General features: G+C 44.6%; 1 pseudogene; it reads left to right on the top strand.

Moving 5' to 3' along the window:
- The first annotated feature begins 15,683 nt into the window (after positions 1 to 15,683).
- On the top strand, positions 15,684 to 17,692 carry LOC133243814 (testis-specific Y-encoded protein 3-like; annotated as a pseudogene).
- The last annotated feature ends 330 nt before the right edge of the window (positions 17,693 to 18,022 follow it).

Genomic DNA, 18,022 nt, shown 5'->3' on the forward strand with positions numbered 1-18,022 from the left:
TGGACGGGGAGGCCTGGCGTGCTGTGATTCATGGGGTCGCAAAGAGTTAGACACGACTGAGCGACTGAGCTGAACTGAATAATTGTCAATGAAAAAAATAAAACCAGAGCTCTAATTGGCTACAATCCTCATAAAATTGTAGTATCTTTTAGTAAATCTCAATTTTAAAATGCTTTACAAACAACTACCAATTCCCAAATAACCTTTCTGAAATATTTTGGGGAAATTTCGTTTCATTATCCTTTCAAAAATCTTTGAAATTTCTTCAAGAATACTAAATCTCTTATCTCTCACATTGTCATATCACAACCTATACCTTAAGCTGATGTTTTCTATATAGATGGGACTAAAAACACCAAAGCCCTCCTTCTAGTCTTCGAAAAATATAAAGTCTTTTCTACTAAATTTCTCTCTGCTCAACAAAACAAATTATATACTCTCATTCACATTATTCACCTACATTCTTATTCTGTTAATATAGTTTCTGACTCCTTATATTTGGTTTTTGTATTAAAAAATATAAAAACACTTCTACCATAAATTCTGATATTTTATTTGTTTAATTTAAATGTATTTATTTTAATTGGAGGCTAATTACTTACAATATTGTATTGGTTCTGCCAACATCAACATGAACCATAATTCTAATCAATCTATTATCCAACAACTTTTCCTTGAACCACAATCTATCGTTAAGAACCGCACTTCCCCATTTATATTACCCATATTCAAACACATTTCTGTCTTCCTGGCCCTATAGCTCATGACAGTGAACGAGCTGATAAACTTGTCTCTTTTACTACTCCTGAAGAGCAACATGCTCTATTACACAATAATGCTGGCTCATTACCTCAAATGTAGAAATTTTTATACCAACATGCTAAAATAATCATTAATAATTGCTTTACTTGTAGGCCCCTACATCTTCGACCTATTACACAAAATATCAGTCCTCAAAGATTACAACGCAATGAACTATGACAAATGGATATAACTCATTGCCCTGAATGCTCTCCCTCTTCCTTCTCACATGTCTCAATCGATACAAATTCTTTCATATGGGCCACACCTCTCCGAGGTTAAACTAAACAACATGTTATAACCCGCCTATTAACTTGCTTTGCAATGATAGCAATACCTAGTTTGATAAAAACAGACAATGGCCCTGCCTATATTTCTAGACAATTCAAACAATTGTTACATTCATTCTCTATTAAACATATTACAAACATTCCTTATAACCCACAAACACAGGACATAGTTAAATGAACACATCACACACAGAAACTACAAATAAAACAAATGTAAAAAGGGGAATACACAGGAACACTTCCATCTCCCTTCTCCAGAGTAGGCTTTACTAGATTCCAACACAATATATTCTTTAATCCTGTAACTCTTGTTAATACAACTTTATTTGTTTTATATTTTTTAAACCTACCCAAGGAGATATTTTGACAAAAGCAGAAAAATGTTTCAAGACATTGAAGGATACCTCCCTCCCTCTGCCCGTTTGGTATCAAGATGGGTTGACTAAAGAATGGAAATCTGGAAAATCAATATCACGGGGAAAGGGGTATACTTGTATTTCTCCAGATGGATCCAATGGAATCAGTTGGCTCCCTCTTCAGATCAGTCCCAGGAAAGCCACCGGGGTTCAAGATAGAGACTGCTACTGCTAAGTCACTCAGTCGTGTCCGACTCTGTGTGACCCCATAGACGGCAGCCCACCAGGCTCCACCGTCCCTGGGATTCTCCAGGCAAGAACATCGGAGTGGGTTGCCATTTCCTTCTCCAATGCAGGAAAGTGAAAAGTGAAAGGGAAGTCGTTCAGTCGTGTCCGACTCTTTGCGAACCCGTGAACTGCAGCCCACCAGGCTCCTCCGTCCATGGGATTTTCCAGGCAAGAGTGGTGGAGTAGGGTGCCATTGCCTTCTCCACAAGATAGAGAAGAAACAGCAAAATCCCCAGGAGGAGTAAATTCCAGTACAAGTCATGGCGGCTTTAAAAATTTCCAAGAAATGCCACACTCGACGTCACCGACCTTTGATCTCCCTATTTGGGGGCAGATAAAAACCCTTACTAATCAAGCTGAAAATCTGGGTTTCTCAACAGGGAGTGCCTTGGAATCCTGAAAATATTTTTGTCGCTATGGTTGCTTTGCTTGCTTTTGCTTCCCCCGCTCAGGCTGACTTGATTAAGCACGCATATTGGGCTTATATACCTAACTCCCCTTTATTTCAGGTTAGAATGGACAGACATAGGACCAATCATATCCACTAATGACTCAATACATATGCCTCCTCCTTGGAGCTTGGAGGGGCCCTCTCATCCTGAAGAAGAAGGAAGACTAATTAACATTTCTCTAGGCTATGAAGTCCTTTCTTTATGCATGGGACCAACAGAATTATGCATTAATGTTAGTCGACAAACATGGGCTTTCGTCCTGCCTCCAAAAAAAAAAAAAGAAAAAAGAACTTCCACACGTTTCTTGGACTGTTTGCTGCCCTGTCCTTTTATGAAAACCATGTCAATACTACCAAAGCTGCAAGAAAAGGACAAAAATTGGAATATAACGGGTTTACTGATAAGGACTTTAAATATACTCCTGTTTATTGGGATAGATGTCAAGCTAAATCAGGAAAATTAATGTTTGCGGCCAATTACACCATTGTTGATTGGGAACCCCATAGTATAAGGCTATCTAACTGCTCAGATGATATTAATAGTACTATGTGTGATTATATTATTCAAGTAACATAGAAGATTACCAACAGTTCAATGGAACACTTCCATGCAAAAGGACTCCTTGGCTGGCTCGATGGTGAAATGGCACCTCCTGGCCCTCAAATCATCCTCAATAAACAGATTGGGCCTGAACAAGGAGACATCTGGAAACTTGCTGCAAGTACTGAAACACTTGGAACTTGGACTGGGTATTTCACAGGGACCAGTCATAGTCATAGTAACTATTCCTTCCATTATAATCATTCATATTTTATACAAGCTTGCATTCCCCTTCCTTTTGTTATAGCCATAGGAAACATAATTTAATAAGACTTTAGGTTCTATGACTTGTAAGATTGCAAATTGTATTCTTGTCTTAATTCCTCCATTTCTCTACAAAACAAATCCCTTTTGATTCTTCAATCTTGACGTAGTCTGTGGTTGCCAGTAGATCTCCAGCAACCCTGGGAAGAGGGTCCCCTGGTAGGACTTGCCTCCTGGTTACTCACTAAATTACTATGACGATCTAAGCTATTCAGTGGATGGTTAATTCTTGGCATTTTGGGGTTAATAGTCATTTGTCCCACTGCTGCTGTCACAGGCATTGCTTTACAAACCTCAATTCAAACACAAAACTTTATTCAAAATTGGACTAAAGATGCTCATACTATACGAGTCACTCAGGTTCAGATAGATGAAAAAGCTCAGGATAAAATCCAGGAATTAAAAACAGCCATCCAATGGGTTGGAGATCAATTAATAGATTTAAAAAAACAAGTATTATTAAATTGTGATTGGACTTCTACTCAATTTTGTATCACTCCTGTTTGGTTCAACCATAGTGCTTACAATTGGAAACAAATCAAATTTCATTTACAAGATATACATAATAACACTTCCTTAAATGTACAACTGTTGCAAAAGGAAATCTTTGAAACCTCTCCAAGAGTCTACCATCTTCCAACAATTTGGAAACCTTAGCTGAACAGCAAGCTGATCAATTATCTGGACTAGACCCTCGATCAGATCAGATCAGATCAGTCACTCAGTCATGTCCGACTCCTTGCGCCCCCATGAATCGAAGCACGCCAGGCCTCCCTGTCCCTCACCAACTCCTGGAGTTCACACAGACTCATGTCCATTGAGTCAATGATGCCATCCAGCCATCTCATCCTCTGTCGTCCCCTTCTCCTCTTGCCCCCAATCCCTCCCAGCATCAGAGTCTTTTCCAATGAGTCAACTCTTCGCATGAGGTGGCCAAAGTACTGGAGTTTCAGCTTCAGCCTCATTCTTTCCAAAGAAATCCCAGGGCTGATCTCCAACATACAAGCAATTTTCTGTAGAGTAGAAACTGACAAAACCAAGAGTAGAAACTGACAAAACCTTGTGAAGCAATTGTACCTCAATAAAATTAACTTTTGAAGATATGTTTTATTTTTAAGAAAACAGCTTAACTATGTGATTCTCACATCAATTAGCAAGTCAAAAGAGGAATGCTCAATGTGAATACCTTAATGACAAATTCAATATAAAGCCCTGAATACTGTACAACACACTTGTGAAGAAAATAGTAAGAATGAAACTAAATGCCAACGTACATGTACCAGTGTATATGTGTGTGTCAAAAGACTGAAAGTTTTCCCCCAAAATAAAAATGAGTTTAAAAAAGGTGGCAACAGAACCATCATCAGTCAGCTGGGTTTAGTTGACACGTTATGTTTGTGTATTTGCTATATGATAGTGTTTTAAATTTTTATGTATTTAATTCTGTTCAATTGCTTCTTTATTTGTCACACAAAGGCTTTTACTAACCTATTATGGATGACTGTTAATCAATGTGGTCTTTTAAACCTCGTTCACTCATTCATTTAAAAAATACTAGTTCTTCATTCCAAGAAATTTATCTTTCCACAAGTTTTAACCAGTTATATCTATACGTTAAATTATCTTCCCACGATTGTTATAGGTACTTGAAAATCATATGTGTGTGTGTGTGTATATGTGTGTGTGTGTGTGTGTGTGTGTGTGTGTATACACTAAGGGATACACTTCAAAGGTCTCCGGAAATCAACTATACAACTTGGTAAAAAGCCATGTCACCTCACCCCTGAAATGCCTGTTTTAGACATTCCTGGCTGACTCAGATAAGTAACATCTTGAATGACCCTGATCTTTCCTCTCCTCACTTTAGTTCCTGCTTTTATTTTTAAATATTTCTACATAGGCATCAGAATGTGAACCATCACGAGCAGAGGCACCCACCTCAGGTCACAGTAAATGCAGAACTCCAGGTCCATGTTGTTTCTTTTCCTTCAATTTTTGCCTGTGGTCCTAGATGTGCTGTGATGCTCTTCAGGACCTGTGAGTAAGAAAGCCTGTTTGTCCAGAGTTCTCTGGTGTTTGTTTCAATGTATGCCCTGCAAACATTATAAGAATTACAAGGGCTGGCCCACTGTCTCTGGTTGGGGTCTGTGGAAACTTAGGGCAAGGAGTAGAAGCCCAGGTAAATGTCTCAGGGTTCGAGCCAGTAGTACCACTATGGATGGGCAATGACTGATCCAAAACAACTGATATAGTCAGGAAGACTACACTGCCCTTGCAATTAACCCAGGGGGATGTCCTTAAGTGCAATTGGCTTACTAGCTAGCAAACACAGGTGAGTAACACTGTCTAGGAAGGGAGCACTGCTTCTAGAGGTCTGGTGTCACTGCTATGGGTGCCTCAAGGACAGTAACAATTCAATGTTTTCCACAGAGTAGCAGGATCAAGGCCATATGGTCTGGTGAGATGATTGCATAACTAATTATAAAGGCCTTAATTGGCTATCTGGAGAAGGCAATGGCAACCCACTCCAGTGTTCTTGCCTGGAGAATCCCAGGGACGGCAGAGCCTGGTGGGCTGCCGTCTATGGAGTGGCACAGAGTTGGAGACGACTGAAGTGACTTAGCAGCAGCAGGAGGAGGTTAATTGACTATCAGTGTGTGTGATGTCCCTCTACCCCTCGAGGCCATGGAGACATAAAGAGGGTGGACCAGGTCCCAAGGCTATCGTCACTGCCTACGGAAAGGCTATCAGCTAAACGTATGAGGAGAAGATATGCCTGTGGTGAGGAAGACAGAGACCTCTACTGGTAACCATAGACTCAACGTGTAGTACCAAGACTATCCTTCTTAAACTAAAAACAAGTGAAATATCATTGCCATACGAGTTCAATGGCTCCATGAAAAGGGAAAGGCAGCAGAGGCATTCTGTTTGTTTTTCTTTTTTACCCAGACATCAAGCCCCTAACCAGCCCACACCCAGTACTACTCTCTGTACATAGTTCCTACAATGTCAAGTCTTAGAGATGCCTACCAGGAACAGCTCAGCACAAATGGAATACCTTGTTGATAAAATGGAAATGGTAGCTTTAGCAGAAGCCTAACCTGATGTTTTGGGCAAACTCCAGGAGATACTGAAGGACAGGGATGTCTAGCGTCCCATCCATGGGGTCACAAAGAGTCAGGACTAGGACATGACTTGACAACTGAACCACAAAAACCACCCGACATTAAAAGTCTTTCTGAATTTCAGGAGGATGTGCTTCCCCCCAGGCTCAGACCCTTGCATGAGAGCCTTCAGGCAGGGACACCAGTACTCTCACTTCCCCCTCTTCTGGAGATTTGTGGAGCCATATGGGACCAATAGTTTTAGAATAAGTATCAGTGTCATTTACCAGTCACAGCACCATCATTATAAGCAAGGGAGTCTCCCTGGAGGTTTATGGCATTCTATCTGGCCTAAGGCATCGCTCTACTTAAGGGCAGCACTCCAGGCTCAATGTATAGCTGTCCACCTAGTCCTTAAGGAGGCCACCAATACGGGTCTTCCAAACAGTTGCACTTTCACAGATTGCTAGGCTGTTGCTAACAGTCCCCTCTGTAGATTGATTTCACCTACCCACTGCTCCCTTCTGCTGAGGCTTCCAGCTCTGCTGCCATAATCATTGACTTTTACATAAGATTCCTCTTTAAGACAGGTAATCTCTTTCCTTACTAAAATTATTCTTGTTTCCTTGGGATCAATAGATATTTATGACTCTGATCAGTGAAACCACTTTAACTGTCAGAAAACTCAACAGTGGACTCTTCCACAGAATATTCTTTGGCACTTTCAACCCCCAAAAGCTGGCTCACTTGAGTGTCATAACAGCCTTCTTACAGAGACACTCTTTAAAGTGCTTCCAGGCAAGGAGTCCCCCAAATGGATGGGAAACTAGCTCCATGCCTTCATCTTGCTTAACTCTTACCCACTGAATCTTCATCCTCATATAGAAATTATCGTACGCTCCCCAAATTTCTCTTTGGCAGTCCCCAAACTTTTACACTCTAAGACAATGTTCTTCCTATTTTCTCCTATGGCTCTAGTTCCTCTGCCTGCTATAATTGTAGAATCATTTCACTATCTACTCCACCTGCTGACCTGAGCAAGGAATGATGGTCCAATACGATCCCCTCTTTAAGCCATTTGGTGAGGCATCCCCACAGAATGCCCTTCCCCACCCCTCCCCCCACCCCCAGAATCCCCTGACCTGAAACATCACAAGTTAGTGTGAGATCACCCTTTGGAAACCCTGAGAAACTGAGGCATTATAAATGGAGCAGCCTCCACAGTGGCTGCTCTTCCTGAAAGTAATCATTAGAAGTGCTGGCTGAAACAACCAAATTCTTGGGAAAGCAGAAGGTAGTTAGATAGGAGAATACCCAAACCATCTCAGTAAAAGTACATGTACCTATGGAGCAACTCCCTGAAAACGAATAGGAGGCTGGAAGAAAGACTCCATGTAACCAATGGTGTGATGAAGACGTGCATACAGTCAGGTAGGAAGGGAGGGGAGGCAATTGGGATGGGACGTGGGCCACAAGGAAAGGTCACAGAAGAGAAGAATATCATGGGTTCAGAGATCCTCCAGGGTGTGATGGATTCAGACTGTGTAATGGGGCCCTATCCCTGGGATCTGACACCAGGAAGATGATTCTGCTCAGCTGGTTTGAAAGCCAGGGTAATTAACAGGAAGGATGTAAGAAATTTGAACTCCAAGAGTGAAGAGGATTGGAGAAGGCAATGGCACCCCACTCCAGTACTCTTGCCTGGAAAATCCCATGGACGGAGGAGCCTGGTGCGCTGCAGTCCATGGGGTTGCTGGGAGTCCGACACGACTGAGCGACTTCACTTTCGCTTTTCGCTTTCATGCATTGGAGAAGGAAATGGCAACCCACTCCAGTGTTCTTGCCTGGAGAATCCCAGGGATGGGGGAGCCTGGTGGGTTGCCGTCTATGGGGTCGCACAGAGTCCGACACGACTGATGCGACTTAGCAGCAGCAGCAGCAGTGAAGAGGATGCACACATTTGTTTAGTTCTGAACAAGGCAGAATAATTGGACTGCATCTGCCCTGAATGCTGGCCAGGTTTCCAGGACCACCATAGTGTCCACCAACACATGGTGAGTACCTACTCGTAATTCCTCTCACTCTACTGCTGCTCTCCTGGCCTGCAGTAAAGTTCCTTTCCTGAGACAGGGGAGAGCATGCATTCAAGAGAAACAGAATCAGTTTAGACCCAACCCTCAGGAATTCTGTTCCGAAAACCTGGGACTAAATCCCAAAGACAAGCGGTGTTTTTGGCCACTGTGCAGATCAAAAGCCACATACTTGTCAGTGGCATTAACACCTCCATCTCCAGCCTCACTTCTAACAATGTCAGCACTCCTAGCACACAGTGGGATGTCACATGACTGACACTCACCTCAGGTCCAGCTCTCCAACCAAAGCCACCGGGCAAATGTAGACTGCACAGGAGTGTTCCCTCATAAGGACTGCCCCTTTAACCAGGATAGTCATTGTTTCACCTTACGTCACAGACACTGAGCAAAATGAGCAATTAAATTAAAGTATTTTAGTTTCAGATGAAAGAGTAAGGAAAAAAACATGAACAAGCAACAGATGAAATAGAGAAATAATTTAACAGCGTTTGAAACATGAATAACTAGAATACAAAAGCAGTGAGGGATAGCGGTGGCACTGCATTTGGTCTAGTCTAGTACACCGAGGCATTAAGATTGTAAGGTTGTAAAAGGTCATTGAGGCCAGTGACCGCATTTCTTTATTAAATTTGGAAATATGTGTCCCCGTCCCCCCGCCGCACCCCAGGCATGCAGGCAGGTCTGGAGAAGTTCCTGCCAGATCCTAGCTCTGAAACCTCCCCATCAACCTCATTTGCAGCTCTCTCCATCTTATCACCAACCTGTAGCATTTGCTGTCCCTGTCCTGGGAAAAATTCTCTGCTCTTGCAGTCTTCATCATCTTTTATGAGTGCCTGTCCATTGTCCATATCTTGAGCTGCCTGCTGATTGAATGGAAACATTTGAGGAATGGGAATTAGAGGCTACAGGCAGGCCTAGACTGAAACTTCTTGATTAAATTCCATAGAGGCAACCTGCACTGCCTTTTAGCTAAACTGAATGTTATCAGTGATTTGAATCCTATTGAACTGATCATCTGAGAGATGATCATTTTCTCTATGAAACTGGCACTAAAAGGCTTTTATATGGCTTCATTTTGGGTGTATGTATGTCATCTCCAAGGCACCCTGTACCTGTACTGTTACCTTGAAATATTCTCAGTTGAGCATGCCTTGGGCCTGATGTGCTGCACTACAGTCTGTCTTTCAGGCTTGGCTAAGGTGGAAGGTAGAGAGGTCTTGTTGACCCTGTCTCGAGTTGGTAGAGGACTCAAAGTCCGCCCTCTTAATCAGTACTGGCCACATGTCCCTGGTATGGATGCAGGTATTAATGGTGAGGTTGCCTGGAGCTGTGGTTTTGCTGCTCATCACAGACCTTGTTGGGATTGAGGACCACGTACATCTCCATGGGTTATCGCCCTTTAGTTTGGACTGTATTGCAGTCTTTTTTTTTTTTTTTTTCCAGATATGTAGATTGCAAGGTAGAAGGGTGACCTCTTGGAAGGTGGGGTGGGTCTCAGGAGTCCAGAGGACTGGGGAGAAGAGTGGTGGCCACAGACAACAAACTCTGCCATGGAGAAGGTGACAGCAACACACCTGGTTACCTGTGTGGGTGGACAGGCCCAGGCAGCTCCAACAGTTTGGGAGGCCTTGTGATCCTTTCAGTTGCCCTGTGGCTTCTGCAGCCGTGTCTTGGTGAGGGCAGGTTTAGGGAGGCATGGTTAGCATGACACCACAGCTTTGTGATTCCACTAAAGCAATAGGCAGTGATGCCTTGGTCACTACTCTTTGCCTCCTATGGATTTATAAAGAGATGTATGCGAAGGGTAAAAGGAGAGGACTGTATGATTTTCATGAGGTCAGGCTGCCTTCCTTATGTGCCTGTTTTCTTCTACTACTTCTTGTGAATTATGCTCATTCTAATATTTCCTAGGTCAACTTGACCCAGGAAATGGGGATAAGTTCTAGCCTAGCTGAGTCTCTAAAGAGACCGTGAAAGCTCTTAGGGAGCATTAGGAAACTGTGAGGATAATCAGTTGATGGGAAAGAGAGTTTTTTGCAAGCTTCCATTCACTGAAAACCTATGTAAGTAAAGGAGGCCTCTTTTGGAATTGACAGCTTCTTCTCAAGAGGAAGTGTGTGTATTGGTTTGCCAGGGTTGTCATAACAAAGTGCCACATACCAGGTAGTTTCAATAAATTATTTCTCAAACTTCTGGGGAACAAGCCAGCACTCAGAGGGTCAGCAGATTTGGTCTTCAGATGCCTCTTTTGGATTGTGACTGGCCATTGTCTGGCTTTGTCTTCACACAGTAACATCTCTATGTTGTCTGTGACTGATCTCCTTTTCTTATAAACTGCCAGTCGTATTAACACAAGTACCTATATATAGGCCCTATTTCCAAACAGGGTCAGAAAGAAATTATAGTTTATGCACAGTTTGACTACATATAAAGTGCAGAGAGTTAGAGCTTCAACATACCCATTTTGAGAGAATATGGTTTATTCCATAATATTGATATTCTTCTTTCCACTTGGTGCTGCTGTATATTTATCTGTCTCCCAGAATTCACCCCATGAAGTGGGCCTCCGCAACACAGAAAGCAACTGGTTAAGAATAAAGGGTTGTCCAGGGGTAATACAGATGAAAACACCATTCAGAATTTCTTACCAATCTAGAAAACCTCTCCAGAAAGACCTAAGAGAAGAAAGACATTTCTATTTTTGAGTAAGTATTAAACCATAATGGGAGGCACATGATAAGCAAACTACTAAAAGATTGATGCCAGCCCACCAGGCTCCCCCATCCCTGGGATTCTCCAGGCAAGAACACTGGAGTGGGTTGCCCTTTCCTTCTCCAATGCATAAAGGTGAAAAGTGAAAATGAAGTCACTCAGTCCTGTCCAACTCTTCGCAACCCCATGGACTGTAGTCTACCAGGCTCCTCCGTCCATGGGATTGTCCAGGCAAGAGTACTGGAGTGGGTTACCATTTCCTTCTCCAATGCTCTCTATGTGTATCCTAGCAAATCAGTTCATTACAAACATTTTCAAAATAGTAAGTAGTCATCAAGTAGACTTAATGACAACCTTTGTCACACTTTGTCTTAAATTCACATGGTAATTGGGGGAGCTCTCAGTGTGTGCTAATTTGCTTTATATAGAAGAAGGATAAACAGCTCATATGTGGTTTTGGAATGAGGCATTCTCTCAAAGTGTCTGTTACTCTCCATAGACTTGAGAGATAAGGTGCTGCTTTTACCGGATACCCGTCTACCCAACAACATTAGGCCAAGCAATATGGAGACAGGGGAGTTTGGGCCATACAAGGAGATGTGGTTTATGCCTTTAAAAATTGCAAGCTCCTCCAAAGCTCTCTGCAAAGCCACTTACAGGAAAGGTGAAGGAGGAGTGTCCTTAGCTATTGCAAACTTCCTGCTGTCAGATACTGTGTTCTTGAGGTAAGGTCATGGTCAGGTAACAGTGTTCCTGTAATCCTCGAGGGAAACAAATAGGATTCTGTATTCTGAAAGGAAAGGTCCCAAGCTGGACTTTCACCCTCCAAGTTCCTGGTAAGGAGGAGGGGGTCTCTGTGCAGGCTGGCTATCCTGTCATTCATCTAGCACCGAGTCTTGGTCCTCCCACCAGTGCCCAGTCCCAGCTGGAAGAGGCAGCTCTCAGTTTTCTGTGCCCCCTCCCAGGCCCCCATATCCTTCCCAGCCATCTTCAATGAGGGAGCCAGGTGCCCAGCATGCAACTGGCCCTCAACCTCCTCAGTCTACCCAAATGGGAGGCTGGGTCCCATAGACTGTGACCCACACAGCTTCAGGTTGGGATGGGACATGTTGGTCACTGCTTGGAAACCTGGGCCAGGCCAGTGAGTGGCTCAAGCAAAGGCTCTGGGACTCTGTAAGCCATAGCTTGTCCCCAAGCTCCTCAGTTCATTACCCAGCCCAACACCAAGGGACTGGAGGGCCCTGGGGGAAAGCTGTAAGAGGTCTTTCACTACACTCTGCTGAGAGGCTTTCTGTTGGTGGAGTTGGTCTTCTAACTTCACTAATCATCTTGAGCTAAGGCCTGCAGCCCCATTGTCCACCCATGCCTCTATTACAGCATCTGTCCTGATGAGTTTATTCAACCTATGACTAAAAGTTGGTAACTCGAACCATCATGGGCCATTTGCGCTAGCCCAACGACCACGGTCTACTCTGTTTCTGTATCGCAGGGATTTCAACTTCACAACATCATGTGATGAAAAAAAAAATTTGTCATCCTGTAACTGAAATATTTTACTTAGCATAATGTCTTCAAGAACATATATACTGCAAATGGGGGAACCATTTATTTATTCACTGTTGGAGGTATACTTGACATGTAATATATTTCAAACAATTATCATTGGACTATAGTCTCTTTATAATGTTTGTTTTTGTTTCTGTTGCATGTACATCAAAGTGAATCAGTTTCATGTGTGCATATATCCCATCATTTCTGGATTTCTTTCCCATTTAGGTCACCACAGAGCTCCGAGTAGAGTCCCTTGTTCTTTTATTGTTCTCAGAATGTAAACATTTTTAAAACTTTAACTGGTGGATAATTACTAAGTATACAACATTGTGATGGTTTCTGCCATACATCAGCACTAATGAGCCATAGGTGGACATGGGCCCCACCCATCCTCAAGCCCCTCCACCTCCCTTCCTTCCTCCCTCCCTTTCTCCCTACATTTTCTGGGTTGTTCCAGAGCACTGGCTTTGGAAGCCCTGCTGCATGCATATGAATACCTGAAAGGTGATTTTCCTACATGAAATACATAATTTTCTGTGTTTCACATGTGGGTGCAGATTTTTCTGCATGAAATAGGAAATGTGCATTTCATACTTGTAAATCTACTTGTATAATTTTCTTCATCAAATACAGAATCTTGTCTGCTTAACATATGGATACCTGTGCACACTTTTTCCTACATGAATGGGGAAGTCTATATATTTCACCTATGAAAAGTTGAGCATACATTTTCCTGCTTGAATTGTGAAATTGTATGCATTTCCTATATGAAATCTCAATGAAGTTTTGCTGACATGAAGTACATAATTAAGATATGGGGAACCAATATGGAATTTGAATTACCTCTATTTCACAAATGGAATTCTGGGCACTGTTTCTTCATAAACTATCATATTTTGTGTGTGTGTGTGTGTGTGTGTGTGTGAGTGTGTGTGTGTGTATACACATACATACATACTCATATATATGAGAATGACTGTTAACCATGAAATATGGAATTCTCTGTATTACCTGTATCAAACTAGGTATTAATTATCCTTTGTGAAATTTGGACTTCTCTATATTTCACATCTGAAGATCAGAATGGAGTTTTCCTATAAGAAATTAGGAAATCTCTGCATTTCATATGAACCAGTGGTTCTTCAGCCTCTGAAACATCTGTGTTCCCTGTTTGCATTTGTGTCCCTCTGCCTTGCATGTGTGTGTGTGTGTGTGTGTGTGTGTGTGTACAGGTGTGTGCTATGTTTGTGTGTGTTTCTGTGTGTGTGTGTTCTCTCAGTGTGAAACCCCAGGAATCCCAGGAGACATAGTGTGAGCAAGGCATCTCTTTGTGCACTTAACATGAGTGTGTCCATGTTAGCTATATCGCCAGGAGGTAGATAGTAACTAACACCCAGAGAAACACTGGGCTGGAAGAAGCACAAGCTGGAATCAAGATTGCTGGGAGAAATATCAATAACCTCAGATACGCAGATGACACCACCTTTATGGCAGAAAGTGAAGAGGAACGAAAAAGCCTCTTGATGAAAGTGAAAGAGGAGAGTGAAAAAGTTGGCTTAAAGCGCAACATTCAGAAAACGAAGATCATGGCATCTGGTCCCATCACTTCATGGGAAATAGATGGGGAAACAGTGGAAACAGTGTCAAGCTTTATTTTGGGGGGGCTCCAAATCACTGCAGATGGTGACTGCAGCCATGAAATTAAAAGATGCCTACTCCTTGGAAGGAATGTTATGACCAACCTAGAGAGCATACTCAAAAGCAGAGACATTACTTTGCCAACAAAGGTCCATCTAGTCAAGGCTATGGTTTTTCCAGTGGTCATGTATGGATGTGAGAGTTGGACAATGAAGAAAGCTGAGCGCCGAGAAATTGATGCTTTTGAAGTGTGGTGTTGGAGAAGACTCTTGAGAGTCCCTTGGATGGCAAGGAGATCCAACCAGTCCATTTTAAAGGAGATCAGCCTTGGGTGTTCTTTAGAAGGAGTGACGCTAAAGCTGAAACTCTAGTACTTTGGCCACCTCATGCGAAGAGTTGACTCATTGGAAAAGACTCTGATGCTGGCAGGGACTGGGGGCAGGAGGAGAAGGGGACGACAGAGGATGAGATGGCTGGATGGCATCACTGACTCGATGGACATGAGTGTGAGTGAACTCCGGGAGTTGGTGATGGACAGGGAGGCCTGGCGTGCTGCGATTCATGGGGTCGCAAAGAGTCAGACAGGACTGAACGGAAGAATTGAACTGAACTGAACTGAACTGAACTGAACGCCCAGGAGGGGCACTTTTGTCCCCCTGAAACACTTGGCTGAGGAGCTCTCCCTCTCTGGGAAGTGCATCTGTGCGCCTGGTGCATATCCTTAGGCACCCTTGTCCCTGCTCTAAGCCACAGGCCGAGGTGGTGGGGGAGGCAGGGCGGGGGTGGGGGAGGCGTGTCGGGGGTAGGGTGTGGGGGGCGGAGGCCGAGAGCTGACAGAACTTGGGCTAGGGTCTTCCAGAGTGGTTTACCTTGGGGCTGCTGCCTGGGGCCCAGACAGCAAGCAGAGGGAAGTGGTGTGCTCCTTTCTCAGAGCATGGCTGCATTCCTGACACTGCTCTAGCCTAAGGCACAAGTTTAGGGATGGACTCTGCATCAGTTGAGCCACGGTGAGGTCAGTGTATGCCCCCACATCCACCCCCACGCTCTCTCACGGCTTGCAGTTTGGATCCAAGGTGAGCAACTACGTCCCTGATGTATCCAGGAACCCTGTCTCACCTGTGTGGATCCCTGAACACACAGTAGTTGTTCGCTTCCCCAGCGGCAATTTCAACCTTGAGGATGGTTGCAGCCTCAAGTTCAGGTTCCTTTCCTTTGCCTCCCTACTGGCCTAACTCTCCCAGTCTCTCTTCAGGCACTTCTGCACTGCTGGGCAGGCAAATGGCTTGCGTGGATGGCAGCATTGAGCACAATTTGGCCGCAGGGTCACCCACTGCCAGAGTGCCCAGAATTCCAAGGGGCGTGCCCCATGATCCAATACCTTTAGAATCCATTTGATTGGCTCGTGATGAGGTCTTGGGGGGTCAGGACGTACAGTTCCGCTGCTTCCGGCCAACATATCATGTGTGTGCCTAGCGTCATAAAGCTCTGTGCATACGTATTTCTCCTTCCCTGCCAGTACTGTTGCGAGCAAGCAGTTGCTGGCGCAGAGTAGATTGTAGCGGGTGGGCGGGCTGTGCAGGCCACTTGCTGTGCTCTTGTATCCAGCTTCTTAGCAGATCGGGGTCATGGCCAGGACCACATGGAGCGTGAGGTTGGGCCAGACGAAGGCGGGAGCTCCCCTGGATCCTGGATTTTAGTTGTGAGCCCGGGTCTTTACGGGGCAGGGTCCCTGGGCCCTGCCTTCCGGGTGGGGGAGGCAGAGCAGATGCCGGTCCCACGTGGCACACCAGGCAAAGAGGCCGCCCTTTTCAGGGTGGAAGCGGTAGAGAAAGGAGCGGCCCGGAGGAGGGAGAGGTGGTGGGGATCGGGCAGCAGTTCCAGCAGCTGGTGGAAGACATGGAGGACGTGGAGGTGGTGGTGAAGGAGGAGCCAGAGCCGGTGGCCTCAGAGGAGCGGGAGGGAAAGCCGGGGAAATGTCCAAGGCCCGGAGCCCTGAGTGACCGGCCCCCAGTGGAGGCGCTGGCAGCCCTGCAGGTGGCTGGATCCTGTGAATAAGAAAGCCCAAAGGACCCACACTCGGCTGAAAGACAAGAACTGTCAGAGGCGGAAGCTGCATCTAGAACACAGAAGCGCTATCATCCAGGGAATCCGTGGCTTCTGGGTCAAAGTTGTATCCTTGATGTGGTGCTTGTGGAATTTGTTTTACCTGGGCTGTTGCGAATGCAGTTTACAGATCTGGCAGTTTTGGTACAAAATGTATGTAATGGGTGATGGGTAATCAGACGGGTGATGTCCTTGCTGTTTTGGTTAGCAGGAATAATTGATACGTGGGCTTTACTTGCAGAAGTCCCAATAAGAATTGTCATTAGTACCAGGGACTCTTCAGAGAAAAGGCTTGTCTGGAATACAGGTCTCCAAAACCTGAATGAATTTGGGGGTGATGTTGCAGTGTGTAAGTGTTCATGCTAGTTGCAACTAGGAATGCTTGTTTTCCAGAAATAAACTAACTTTTAGGAGTCCGAGATGGAGCTTAGACCTTTCTGTTAGGAACAGAACGTCTTTGCATTGATAGGTGTAGCCTGGGGGCTTGTTGGGCCTTCACACAGTCTGTGTGTACTAACTCCACACAGATGTGAAGAGTTAACTAGGAGCAAGTTGAAGTCAGACAATGCCAGGCTACTCTCTAGGCTACCTTTCTTCTTCCAGCACATCTACAGGCTCCTTGACCTAAGGCAGTTTATGAACCACCCCCAAATGTCAGTCATGGTGAGTGAACAAGATAAAGACACACTTAACTACATGACCAACTTAAAGGTCAGGCAGGGGACACTGATAATTGTGGCAGGGGGATGCATGGGGAGGGGAGGGGAAACGATATATCCCTGAAAACAGTTAAGGACAGCTCTTCTATAAAGAGGTTTCACACCCACCCCACCCCCACGCCACCCCCACACTTTGTCCTGGCAGGTGGAGGATCTCCAGCATCCCACTCTTCGCTGCAAGATCACACTGTCTTTTCAGAAGAACAAGTATTTCCAGAATGAAGTGATTCGTTAAGGAATATCTCATTAACATCACTGGTAAGAGGCAGCTCACTGGATTTGGGGTGTGGGGGGAGAAAGGCCCTTAGGTTGAACTTGAAAACTGATTTAGGTCTTTCTCCCATAGTCCTTTTCTTGCAGGATACTGAGCATCTCATTTCACTCTAATTCAGTGGCACCAGGGATTTGAACGCAAGGCATACAGCCACAGGCACTGCAAGCAGCATTAACTTCTTCAACTGGTTCTTTGACCATAACTTTGCAGGATCCAGCAGGATTGCTGAGGTGGTGTCCCACTGGACCACTGGGCCAGTATAGGTGGTTGATGTTGGAGTTCTTGGTGGCACACTGGAGGGCCTGGGGTCTGGCCAGCTTGTTTCCCTGGCAGATCATCATTAAGGATCTGTGGCCCAGTCAGTTGCAGTACTACATGAGAGGGAAGGCTCCACCACAGGGATGCACTGGGAGGATTGAGGAGACCAGGGGCTGGGCACTGACATAAGTGTTTTCCAGGAGCCTTGGTCACTTGTTTCTCTTGTGGAGAAATTAAGACTCCATGGAATACAGAGTGAAACCAGGGCATGAGGGCATCAGCATGAGACAGCAAGTGTGAAAACCAGGTTCTAACTAGGGAAGCTTGAGGTAGATGAAGCAGCCAGGTCAGTCCAAAGTCACTCTGATTTAAATTTGACTCAGCTGCACATCTCTGAACTGTCGTTCCATGGACAACAATTCTGCCCTCTTAAATTGGGTCCCACCTACTATTCCTCATGAAGTCCCCTTTCCACAAAGATCTGTGAGTCTTCTTTGTGCAAGGCTGTACCCCCACTGA

Source organism: Bos javanicus, chromosome Y (assembly GCF_032452875.1).
Source record: "Bos javanicus breed banteng chromosome Y, ARS-OSU_banteng_1.0, whole genome shotgun sequence".
Classification (NCBI taxonomy): domain Eukaryota; kingdom Metazoa; phylum Chordata; class Mammalia; order Artiodactyla; family Bovidae; genus Bos; species Bos javanicus.